This window comes from Platichthys flesus, chromosome 15 (genome assembly GCF_949316205.1).
Source record: "Platichthys flesus chromosome 15, fPlaFle2.1, whole genome shotgun sequence".
NCBI lineage: Eukaryota > Metazoa > Chordata > Actinopteri > Pleuronectiformes > Pleuronectidae > Platichthys > Platichthys flesus.
In genome coordinates, this window is record NC_084959.1 from 23881781 (window position 1) to 23895447 (window position 13667).

General features: G+C 38.7%; 1 long non-coding RNA gene across 2 annotated transcripts; it reads left to right on the top strand.

The window, feature by feature from the left end:
* The first annotated feature begins 237 nt into the window (after window positions 1-237).
* Window positions 238-6398, top strand: LOC133969143 (uncharacterized). Of its 2 annotated transcripts, XR_009924184.1 has the most exons (3): window positions 238-1917; window positions 2015-3092; window positions 3346-6398. It is a non-coding gene; the product is annotated as an uncharacterized LOC133969143 (long non-coding RNA). The 2 variants fall into 2 exon arrangements; XR_009924183.1 differs by having other exon boundaries at window positions 238-3092.
* Window positions 6399-13667: the final 7269 nt, after the last annotated feature.

The window sequence follows — 13667 nt, forward strand, 5'->3', positions numbered from 1 at the left end:
AAAATGTTTTTTAAAGAATGAAATTTTATTAAATTTTACAAATTTATATGTTATACTTTACAGATAATAATATGTACAAATACAGCTAAATTATGTTAATATGAGTGGTTTAAAAAAACAGGTGATGTGTCTGTTTAGAATTGAGTAGGCCTATATTTAACAATATGTCAATTGGGTCATAATAATAATAAAGGTAATAATAGTAATGATAACTTTATTTGTGTAGCACTTATCTAAACGAGGTAACAGCATGCTTCACACAAAAGTCTATGGCAATAATGAATTTATGAGCCAAATCATAAAATAACAAGCTCAAGATCTTAAGTTTATAGAGAAACCCAACAGTTCCCACAATGAGTAAGCACTTAAGGATAAACATTTTTTTGTTATTATGGTAATTACTAGTGATTAGTTTCAAGAAATAGTTGGCTCTTGCAATTTTTATTTTTTCATTATAGGAAGTTAAGAGTTCTTTCATATTTAGGTAGTGGACATGCAGTTTGGTCTTTTTCCACTTCCGTTCATTTTTTCTGCACAGCCTTTTAAGTTCTCGTAGCCTGTCATCAACCCATGGAGAGGTGTTAATAGGGGATTTCATTCTTGTTTTAATGGAGGCTGCGATTTCCAGTGTGGTTTGACAGGTATAATTGAATGATGTCTGGCAGGTAACTCCCTAGCTTAAAGATTTCGTTGATATGATTCGTGCGCAAAATATTTCATTGTCACAGGTAGCATATCTTGACATTGTAATCCAAGAATACTTAGAATCAAGAAAGTGTTTATTTCCTGAGAGTCGACTAAAACCAATACACCATTTCATGCGGCACTATCCAGAACTAACTTAGAAATTTGGCCCCTTGATCAGAGTTTGGACGATGCGATTTGAAAGTAAACACAGCTACTTTAAGAGATGTGCCAGGCACTTAAAAAACTTTAAAAACATCTGCCTAACTTTATCAGAGAGACATCAGATGTTTCAGGCATATCTTTCAGCTGGGCCAGAACGCAGTTAGCTTCTGCAAGTCAAAGACAGTTGTACTTTTTACCCCAACCTTTACAGTGATGCAATTAAACATGCAGTGAGGGAGTTTGGCTTTTCAGAAAACAATAGTAGTGTTTCCACAGACATACAGTATAAAGGTACATCATATAAAAAAGGGAATTTCCTTGTGTCAAAAAATGATGAGTCCATGGAGTTTGGAGAACTTCTCATTATTTTAATTCAAAAATGATGCTGCTGTGTATTTTGTGATGGATGTACGTAAAGCTGACTATCATTTTGAATACCATCTGTACTCCTTGACAAAACAATGAGTACAACATTGCAATGTCTGAACATTAACGACTTGGTAGATTTGTATCCGTTACAATCATACATTGTTAATGGGGACCAAGTCATTCCACTCAGTGTTTTGTCGAAATAAAAACGATCTTGGCCACTGAGGTGGAGAAGCCCTACTAAAAATGCCCAAGTAAATTTAGTTAAAATTATAAAATACTACTTGAAAAATATGAAATTGACAGCAGTTTTTCCTTCCGTTTGTACAAAAATAAAAAGTAAATCCTCACTCATAATATATCCTTAAAGTGGAGGTTCCTCTTATCTGTATATATGTACACTATTACATGACTAAATGTGCTAATTACCTTTCTCTTCTTTCATTTGTAATCTGGAAAACTATCGTCATTCTGCCTTGATTCCAGAAATGACTCACTTGGAAGAAACATTTCTACGCAATGCCATCACTGAGGTCTTGCCTGACATTCACGAGATGATGAAAGATATCCTGGAAGAGAACTTAAATTCGCTCGGGGTGGAGACATCTGATGATTTTCAGTTTCTCAAGGAAGACGACTTGCTGACAGCCTTGAGGCCAATTCATGCCCGAAAAGTCCTTGCTGCTTGGAAGCTGAAATGTAAGTCCAGTATTGCAGTACAATACAGGATGCAACCAGTGCCCAAAGTCGCCTGCATAAAAGATCAATTACAAATATACAAACATTCACTTTGTAGGCCAGACTCCTGAAGCCAGCAGCTCATCTGATGCTGCCTCACCAGGACCTCCCACACCATTACAGTCTCTTTCACCCATAAGTTCACCCTCAACCTCTTCCAACAGCCCCCAAAGCCCCGATATAGACTGGGTGGATACATTTATGTTACCGTGGGATAAGTTCCCAGGGGGAACTTATGCAGTCATTGGAGAGAGAAAAACTACCAAGTCCACGAATGAGGAGGGAGATGATCCGGACTGTGGTATATGAGATGACACGAAAAAGATCTTGCGTTAGTAGAACAAACACTACTCAAGTTGCCAAAAAGATGGTGGCAAAATATCCCAAATCTCTTCAAGACATAATCGGAGGAGAGGTGATTGGGCCAGGGCATCACTCTCTTGTAAAGCAACTGCAAAACAGGATCGAGAATGTGAAGCGAAATACAATCCCAAAAGTGAGAAAGCGAAAGAAGCTCACTGATGAGTCCGACACAGACGAAGTCCCTCAAGAACAGAGAGCAACAATCCAGGACACTTATGGTTGCGTTAACTGGAATTAAAAATTCCTGCCCCGTGGAGAGACTCATCAGAGCCAGCAGGAGAAGAAAGAAAAACTGAAGATCATGTCTCAACAAACTGATGCTAATTTAGAGGAGGTCAAACTTCTAATGAAGTTGACTTTCTACACACAACGTGAACAAGTCATCCAGGGGAAAAATATACAATTCTTCCTGGAAGAGTGGCCATTTTGGTTCGGCGAACTCGGCATGGCAGTCCACTTCAAAGAACTGACCGGAATTGGGCTCAAAGAAACTTTCACACGCAATTCTGAACTGAAGGGTTAACGTCTCCAGAACTACATGAATACTGTTTGTTTGAAAAATAACCAAAAGTTCTTAAAGGCTGTTACCAAGTCTAAAGTGCTGAGGGGAGAGCTGAGTGGTTGCTCTGAAGATGTCAAAGAGATGCTGCTGCTTCTGCTTTCCTACTTTGATGAGAAGCATGACTCGATGATCTGCTATGTGGAGAACACATGCCTGGCAGAGGAAGTGCAGATGGACCAAGTTCACCTGACTCACACCAATGTTGTGTGTGGTAAGTTCACTATATTTATTTTATTTAAATTTTGTATTTATCTATTCTTTCTTCCTTTTCTTTCTCTCTCTTTTCTGCCTATTGAATTATTTATTTCCCCAAACCTGCACATGCACTGTTTTCTATTTTCATGTTAAGTAATTTAAACTGATAGTGAAAATTTCAAAGCATATATGCTCAAATGGTTTTGTGATGTTTCAGGGAGACAAATCTTGTTTTAATTTTGTATTGTACATTGTGTTTTGTTTGTTAGGACGATCCTGTTATTCTTCGAGATGGTTCATGCTGAGTGTGGATCGAAACATTGTACACAACAACATCCCCTCCTTCGTTTCTGCTCTGTGCATGATGTTTGGGAGCTATTATTGTTTCAACAAAAACATTTTAAGATATTATTACATGGAACATTTATTCATAGCCAATAACCCCTTCTTTCTTTCCATATTTCCTCATTCAGTTAATATAGTATGTGGAGAAATTACATGTTTTTGCACTTTTGAGATTAATAAATCATTGGAAAGGCAAGTTATTGTTTTGTTTAATTAAAACAAAAAAAATATTTTAGTACAGCAACACTTAAGGTATATCTAGCTTTGCTTTACAATTTGCAAATGCTTAATCTGTTTACACTGGGTTACATCTTTCACATTTCTGGTCAAACATTTAAAAGAAGACAAGGCAGTGTAAATGACATATAGAAGCTTTCTTTTTTTCAGAGCGCAATAATCACAGATGGTGAAGAATACTTTTACAGTTTATATTTCAGATGGATATATATGGGAGACGTAGAACAGGATTTTTTGCCATAAAATCGTAATTTGCACATTTTATGGAAAATCTAATTGCAGTATTTAGATGTTGATTTTACTGTAAAGTCTATAAATAAAATATTGAAAAATACACTACATTATATAAAAATTTGGAGTAAAATTTGCAGAGGAATTCAGTTAAATGACAGCCTTATAATGAAGAATTTACAGTTCTTTTCAGTGAAACTGAATGGGGCTCAATGTATAATAAGCGACAACTGCATGTAAATCTTACGGAAGGAATTTGTTGAAATGCATAAGCATATTAAAATTGAACAGATTAAACTGTCAAAATTACAAGTTGTTCTTGTAAAGTTGTTTACATTTTTACTTTAAATTTTACAGATTTATTCTGGCAACCCAGCTGCCAACTTTTTTGCGTAAAATCGATGGGATTTTTCTAACAGTGTGTGTCTGTGTGCGTGTGTTTGCGACGGTGTCGGCGTCGTAGTGGATGCACGCTGTCCCTGCTTTATTTTAATGAATTAATGGTACGAGATAAGGATGTGTTTTATGTTTGTAAATGTTTTTAAATATTACGATAAACGTGTTTAAATTGTGTGACTTAACTATAAAATGTTTGTTTTATAGGGGCTGCCTACAGCAAAATAGTTACGTCACTGTTTTTTCCCACTTTAGATTTCATCTAGATTATTTGGTTTGATTATTTGTTTCTTTGTTTTATTTTATTTTGTTCTATGGCAAGGTGCAATATATATGGTTGACTATAGGACTGTGCAATTCGGTGGTGACTTGAATGGTGGTGAATTATTGGCTCCATAAAGTAGAGGCCCTCTTTTGTCGTTTTGTTGTAGTATATCGCTTGCAGTGAGTTTCTTTGGGTGTGTTTTGTTTTTAATGCATGATATTTTAGCATTGTACAATTGGGTTTGGAGCCTCTAACTTCTCTCTCTTTAAGCTGTCATTTATATCAAGTCCAGGCCAGCCTTTCAACCTTTGTACAGCATGTCACTTTGCGGTTGGAGCAGTGTGTTTTAAGTCATTTGCATCTATTAAATACATATTTCTGATATCTCAGCCTCCCGTCCCGTCTTATTCTGGATAAGTTTTGAACCAAATTGACATTAACTGTCATCTCTGAACCATTTTAAATCACTACAAAAATAGAAATTGGGCGAGCAGAGCGCAGTGCGCGCAGAGGTTTCCAGGACTCACAGTGGAAACCCATTGGTCAGCTACATAATTTAATAGTCGTGACGATCTTTACATGACCATTTATAAATAGAAATTAGGCGTGCAGCGCGAACAGTGCGCGCAATGCGCAGCGCGTACAGAGCGCACAGGAGATCACTTACAACAAATGAAGAAACTTTCCAAATAATATCCAAGAGTGGAGACAAGGATCCACTGATATGAGGGAATCGGTCCAATGCTCTAAATGGATAAATACTGCCGTAAAGTTTCACTTTCTCTTCACATCGCTTGATGCCGTGCCACTTCCAGGACACATGGGGGAAACCCATTGGTCAGCTTCATAATTTAATATTCTTATAGTTCTTTGTGTAACGTGTCAATTCTTAAAGTTTTATACTTTTAGCAGTGTCATTTTCCCCGTTCTGGATGTGTTAATTAACCTGACAGGACGGCAACTCCTATAGGCTGCGGGGAGGCGGAGGAGTTTATTTAGGGACACCTTAGCTTTCTTGCTCTTCCTCTCTCTATCTCTCTCCCCACTGCCGGTCCTGTGGGTGTGTGCGGAAGGTTAGCGTGAGCGCAGCACGTGTGGTCGAAATTGTTTGTCGCGGTAAGTTGCTGGAAGTTATGTAATGATAACGGAGATTCGAAAGAAAGCGTCCGCAAATATTAATTAAAGTTTGTCCTTAGAGCCCAGCGTGAAGCTGTGACTGTGTGCGTGTGTGCGCGACAGTGTCGGCGTCGCTGTGGATGCACGCTGTCCCTGCTTTATTTAATGAATTAAAGGTACGAGATAAGGATGTGTTTTATGTTTGTAAATGTTTTTAAATATTATGATAAACGTGTTCAAATTGTGTGACCTAACTATAGCATGTTTGTTTTATATAGGGCTGCCTCCAGCAAAATAGTCACATCACTGTTTTTTCCCACTTTAGATTTCATTTAGATTATTTGGTTTGATTATTTGTTTCTTTGTTTAATTTAATTTTTTTTTGTTCTATGGCAAGGTGCAATATATATGGTTGACTGGGACTGTGCAATTCGGTGGTAGTGACTTGAAGGGTGGTGAATTATTGGCTCCATAAAGTAGAGGCCCTCTTTTGTCATTTTGTTGTTGTATATCGCTTGCAGGGATTTTCTCTGAATGTGTTGTGATTTGTTTTTAATGCATGATATTTTAGCATTGTACAGTTGGGTCTGGAGCCTCTAACTTCTCTCTCTTTAAGCTGTCATTTATATCAAGTCCAGGCCAGCCGTTCAACCTTTGTACATGTCACTTTGCTGTTGTAGCAGTCTGTTTAAAATCATTTGCATCTATTAAATAAATTGTATATTTCTGATATCTCAGCCTCCCATCCCGTCTTATTCTGGATACGTGTTGAACCAAATTTACATTAATTGTCATCTCTGAACCAGTTTAAATCACTACATAAATAGTAATTGGGCCAGCAGTCCACGCAGAGCGCAGTGTGCGAAGAGGTTTTTAGGACTCACGGTGGAAACCCAATGGTCAGCTTCATAATTTAATATTCCTGAAGTTCTTTCCATCGAGCATTTATAAATAAGAAATTGGGCGTGCAGCAGGCACAGCGCAAACAGTGCGCGCAGGAGGAGATCACTTACAACAAATGAAGAAACTTTCCAAATAATACCCCAGAGTGGAAGCAAGGATCCACTGATGTGAGGGAATCGGTCCGATGCTCTTAATGGATAAATACTGCCGTGAAGTTTCACTTCCTCTTCACAGCGCTTGATGCCGTGCCTCAGGCAGGACTCACGGTGGAAACCCATTGGTCAGCTTCATTATTTAATATTCGTGACGTTCTTTGCGTAACGGGTAAATTCTTAATAAAGTTTTATACTTTTAGCAGTGTCATTTTCCCCGTTCTGGATGTGTTAATTAACCTGACAGGATTGCAACTCCTATAGACTGCGGGGAGGCGGAGGACTTTATTTAGGGACACCTTAACTCTCCTCCCCTCCTCTCTCTCTCTCTCCCCACTGCTGGTCCTGTGGGTGTGTGCGGAAGGTTAGCGTGAGTGCAGCACGTGTGGTCGAAATTGTTTGTCGCGGTAAGTTGCTTGAAGTTATGTAATGATAACGGAGATTCCAAAGAAAGCGTCGCAAATATTAACTAAAGTTGTCCTTAGAGCCCAGCGTGAAGCTGTGTCGGTGTGCGTGTGTGCGCGACGGTGTCGGCGTCGCTGTGGATGCACGCTGTCCCTGCTTTATTTTAATGAATTAAAGGTACGAGATAAGGATGTGTTTTATGTTTGTAAATGTTTTTAAATATTATGATAAACGTGTTTAAATTGTGTGACCTAACTATAGCATGTTTGTTTTGGGCTGCCTCCAGCAAAATAGTTACGTCACTGTTTTTTCCCACTTTAGATTTCATTTAGATTATTTGGTTTGATTATTTGTTTCTTTGTTTAATTTAATTTTGTTTTGTTCCATGGCAAGGTGCAAGTTAAAAAAAACGTGTTCATTTTACGGTAAAATACCGGCAGCTGTGGTTGCCAGAAATTCACCGTAAAAAATAAACTGAAAATGTATACAACATTAGAGTATGTCTTATTAGAACCGTAAATTTCACAATCGAGAACTGTTGTGCTTTACAGTAATTTACCCGGAAAAAAATCAATAATCTGTAATCCCGTTTACAGGAATTTTCCTTAATAGTTGCAAAATAAACCTGCCTACGGCAATCTACTTTAAAAATGATAGTTTTAATTTAAACCTCTAAATGGTAATTTTCTTTAAAATTAACAGTTTTCACATAAACCTGTTTATGGTAATTTTCCTTTGAAAAAACAATTGTAATATAAACCTGTTTTACGGTAATTTTCTTTAAAAACTATAGTAGTAATATAAACCTCTGAACGGTTATTTTCTTGAAAAAAAAACAGTTGTCACAAACATGTTTATGATCAGTTTATTTAGTAGTAAAAATTACTGTGAACCAAATTACAGTACATTCATTCAAATGTTACATTTTACGGTAAAATACTGGCAGCTGTGGTTGCCAGAAATTCCCCGTAAAAAATACAGTACAAATTGCATTACAAATACAGCGCCACTGTAAACCAAGGGACAAAAACTGTGCATTCACATATTATCTTTGAAAAACTGATTTAACTGATTCAATACTTTGTTCATTAAATTCTCAAAGATGTGTTCTCTTCAAAGAAAAAACATGTATGCCCATATACATGAAGGACAATCCATGGTGGACTGAATAAACATTATGAAAAAATTGTCACTTGCCCATGGTTAATCAGGTGTAATGATTCACTGAGTCCAGACCTGACTGAAGAGGGGGCTCAACATGGGATAGAGTGTCACACAGACATGTGTCCAAGATTTTGGAACTTGAAGTATGTGTTGTCAACAGTACTGCTTGATGATTGACATGTTGTCCATCAGTAGTTCACTGGCAATATCCTCTCTGCCGACAGAAAACAAACAAAGCCAAAGTTAGATTGATTCAGTGCTTAAGCATGCTGCTTACATATAGACAACCTATAGACTCACAGCCACAAAAATAATTTGGACTACTCCTCTAATTAGGCTCGATAAGACTGGTGTCCTTGTCATCGGGTCCAGACTTGACAGCAGGTTGTACATTTACATACAGACATGGTATGATGTTCAGGAAACTTTTTATTAAGTCACTGTGGATAACGAACAAACAATAATAGTTATATCAACACTATTAATACAACAATTTGCATAGCATTTAAACAGTGGCTATCAAAATCTCAAAGTGTGTTTAATTTCTCCAGTCCGGGCTATTGTAAAAAACATGGCTGCCTCTGAAGAGAGTACCCACTCCCGATGTAAATATAAAGTATTTCAACATAAAATAGTCTAATATAAAGGGTACATTCTAGAGTAAAGAAAACAACAATTTGTACAACACCTTACCACTGTTTATCCTTGATAAATCTGGTATTTGATCAGAGGCGTGGACTGGTGGAACAGATCAGAGGTTGCTTAGGTCCAAATGAAGTAAAACCACTGGTAGAGGTAATACGACCTGAAAGAAAGTAAGGACATATAATAGTTATGTATGGAGAAACATATACTAACTTGGGTCGTTTGCTTGCCATCATCCCCAATTTTAATTTCGGATCAGAAACTCACCATTTCCTTGGTGTCCCAAAAGCCAGCATGTTGCTCCCTAACACCACTCAGGAGTTTTAATACAATGTCTGAAAGGTGGCAGGAGTGAAACTCTTAATATCTTTGACATGACAATATATACAAGGTCAGTTGGTACAAATTATAAAAATTATTTACTCTTCATATGTTAGAGTAGTTAAGTTTACTTACCTCAAAGAAGATCCAAAGAACTGAACAATTTCAGAAGCCCTTCACCTACTGTAAAGTGTCTCAAAAGCACTCAAACAAAGCTTAGATGTTCTTCACAGTTTCATTAACTTGACTGGATTGACAGAATACCCTGAAAAGCTGCTATTGGCAAAATATATATAAATATATATATATATATATATATATATATATTATAAGCCTTCCACACAAAGTATTTTACAAAAAACAAAAGAGCAGCCTGTAAAAAACAAAGATTAACCCAGTTGTTGCCTTGACCTTTTTGTTCAAGTAATAATTAGGAAATATTCATTCTAATAAAATGTGCAATACACCAGTTTACATTACTTTAAAAGAAACAAACCAACCCTACTTATTAAAACGCAGTAGGAACCTTAACATCTTGAAAGTTGTTTCTGGCAACAAAAAAAAAAAATCAAAAGGACATGTAGGAATCCTTCCTCAATGTAACGTATTGCTTTGTCCTTGACAGTACAATAAGCCGGGGTCACATACATTTATGTGAACCAAACCAACCAGGCTTGTTCAAGCACTCAGAACGACTGTAAACATATAAAAACACTATTCTGAATAACACTGGATAACAATTAAGGTACAGTAAAGTGCATAATGTTCCATACAGATACTGTAGCTGAACAGTTCAGTTGAAAGTCTCTTTAAACTATGTCTCGCCCCTCATGATCAGAGAGATCTGAGAGGAGGGTGACGGAAAGTTGCTTCCTTGACTTCTTTGTTTCAACCTTTGTGCCCTTCTCTGGGTTGATGAGGAAGAAACACAAGAATTCATAATCAACCATTATATAGAGTGATTTGGTTTAAACCATGAAAATGCTGTATATTTCTTTACCTTTGAAGGAACTCAAGTGTAGAGGCCAGATCCACCGGATAGTGTATGTTCAGACAATAATAGCTTCCAAACATCAATAAGATGGCAGTAATGAATGTCGGGATTTGGTCGTTCACAACTACGCGGTCTACACTCAGCATGAACTGCCTTGAGGTATAGCAGGAGGTTCCTGCAAAAAAGATACATGGGAGAGAGCATAAAAGCCATTATTTTCTCAAAAAATTAAATAAATGTTACTGGGCTGCAACCAACAAGTACTTTCTTTATCAATGTATGTCATTACTTTACAAAACTGAATATCAACTTACCACATACAATTATGCATGGTGTCACAGGCAAGCGTTCTAGTTGAACTTCTCCTGCCTCTTCCACATAGTGGAAGAGGTTTTCCTCTCTTTCAACAAAATAGGCTAGAAGGAGGAGCACCACATCCTTCAAATCTTCTGAGCATCCCATTAACTCTCCTCTCATGATTTCAAGCCTTGTGACCACCACCAAAACCCGCTTGCACTTGCTAGCACAAATGGTTCTCATTTTCGTTTAAAAGTAGGCTCAAAACCTTCCTTTTTGATAAAGGCTTATAGTTAGAGCTAATTAGTGCGCCAGAACGTTACTTGTTCTATTTTATGACACATGACACACGGAGCTTCTCTTTCCAGCTTCTCCTTCCTCTTCTCCATCCCTATCCCCCTTCCCCGGAATCCCTTTGCTTTATCACCCGCAGATCCAGGGCCTCTGTGGCCGCACCATAGATTGCGGTTTGTGGATTGCGCACCGGGGGTCACGGTGTTGGATCCAGTGTGGCGGATTCTGAGTCATGTGGGCTGATCGTGGTGCTGGTTGCGGACCCTGTGTCGTGTTGGCATTGGGCATGGGCGGTGGACCAGGACCGCGGTGGTGGCTTGTGATGGGTCCTGGTGGGTGGCGGTGGACGGTGACTGAGGACTGGAGTGGCGTCTGGTCTGGATGGTGGATCGTGGTCTAGATGGTTGCTGAGCATGGACTGTGCTTGCACCAGGACTGCTTGGCATGTCATGTTGGGGTTGTCCTTCGGGATTTCTACCCTCATCAAATGCTGCTAGAGACTTTGATTATTGATGATGTTTTCCTGCCCGTGGCATCTATTGCACTTCTGTCCATCCTGGGAGAGGGATCCCTCACATGTGGCTCTCTCTGAGGTTTCTACGTATTTTTATCCTTTTAAAAGGGTTTTTAGTAGTTTTTCCTTACTCTTGCTGAGGGTTAAGGACAGAGGATGTCACACCCTGTTAAAGCCCTATGAGATGAATTGTAATTTGTGAATATGGGCTATACAAATAAAATTTGATTGATTGATTGATTGATTGATTGAACATCCACATCCTCATCAACGACAATACGAAACAAGTTTCGAGGCAGGAACGGGGAAGCTGGGCCACCTGACACGGACATCACTGGAGAGGCTGGCGGCGGTGACGGGGATAAGATCTACCAGGATGCCGCGGAGCCTCGTGGACGAGGTGTGGCAGTCACTGCCCCAGCCTCTTTGGACCTTCGCCCAGAGCCAAAGCCAGGCTGACCAGTGGACAAAAACAGAAGAATACCAGTTTCCTATCCTGAATGTGAGTCCTGCAGTGGGGGAGTGGAGAGAAGAGAGCGGCCGACTGCTAACCCTCAGGACTCCAGCACTGGGCCCTTTCAACACCTCTGCAGGGAAACCGCTCTACTGCAGCTGTGTGAAGGTCCTGAACTGTCGCTCTCTTGAAGGAGTCAGGGAGTCGAAATGAACGGAGGTTTTGGGCTCAGATTATTCCCCTAGTGGCAGCTGGCGGGTCCTGTATAAACCTCCTGTGGAGAAACGGATGGCAGACATCCAGTGGAGAATTATACATGGAGCTCTAGCTACAAACTGATAAAGAGCTCACCTGGACCCAAGCACTGAGGGGGGGTGTCCTTTCTGCTCGCTTCCAGAGACCCTGGAGCACTTAGTAGTGTTGTGTCCCAGGTTAGCTGACACTTTATAGATAATTGGCTAACTTTTTTGAGAAAACCTGGTCTTGTTAGGAGAGACGGCGTTCATCCCACTTGGGATGGAGCAGCTCTCTTATCTAGGAATATTACTAAGTCTATAACATGACAACCCAGATTTAGGACCAGGAAGCAGAGCTGCAGTGCTAAACACTTCTCTGCGCTCCCTCTGGATCAGTCACAAAACCCCATAGAGATTGTGTCTGTTCACCGTCCGATTAAATTATTGAAATTAAACAATAACAGAGCGAGAACTCCACACAAAAATCGAATTCAAATTAAAACAACCTCTGAAACAATACAGGAAACCCAGACTTTTAAATGTGGTCTTTTAAACATTAGATCACTGGAAAAAAAGGCTCTTTTAGTTAATGAAATAGTCTCCGATTACAACATAGATTTATTGTCCCTCACTGAGACGTGGCTGCATCCTGATGAATATGTCAGTCTAAATGAATCTACTCCCCCCAGTCATATCAATTCACAGGTTCCTAGAGAAATTGGGCGAGGAGGTGAAGTTGCTGCTATTTTTAACTCCAGTCTATCAATTAATCCTAAACCTAAACTCAGCTACAAATCATTTGAATGTCTGGTTCTTAGTCTTCCACGCCAATCCAGGAACCACCAACAGCCAATCATATTTGCCGTAGTTTACCGTGCTCCCAGGGCTTATACTGAATTTTTAAAGAAATTCCCTGAGTTTTTATCAAACTTAGTCCTAAAGACCGATAAAGTTATTATTGTTGGTGACTTTAATATTCATGTTGATAATAATAAAGATTGCCTTAGCGTAGCATTTATTTCAATACTAGACTCTATTGGTTTCAGTCAGTGTGTGCACAAACCTACTCATTGTGGTAACCACACACTTGACCTTGTATTATCGTACGGTATCGGTATTGAAAATTTAACAGTACTTCCGCGCAATCCAGTTCTATCAGACCATAATTTAATGACCTTTGATTTTTCAATAACTGAATATATGCCACTAATAAAAAATTCATTTTCTAGATGTCTATCTGATAGTGCTGTAGCTAAATTTAAAGAAATAATCCCAATTACATTTAAACCCGTATTAGCAGTAGATATAAACAACAAATTCTTTAAAACCCTGAGCTCCATTGAGATCGACCACCTCGTCGATAGCTCTGCAGACTCATTACGATTAACATTAGACTCAATAGCGCCTCTAAAAAAGAAAAATGTCAAACATAATAAATTAGCTCCGTGGTATAATTCCCAGACAAATGAGTTAAAACAGAAAACTAGAAAGGAAGTGGCGCTCCAGCAACAATGTTGAAAATCTAATAGACTGGAAGAATAGTGTTAAAGAATATAAAAAGGCTCTCCACAAAGCAAGAGCCGCCTACTATTCAAAACTAATAGAAGAGAATAAAAACAACC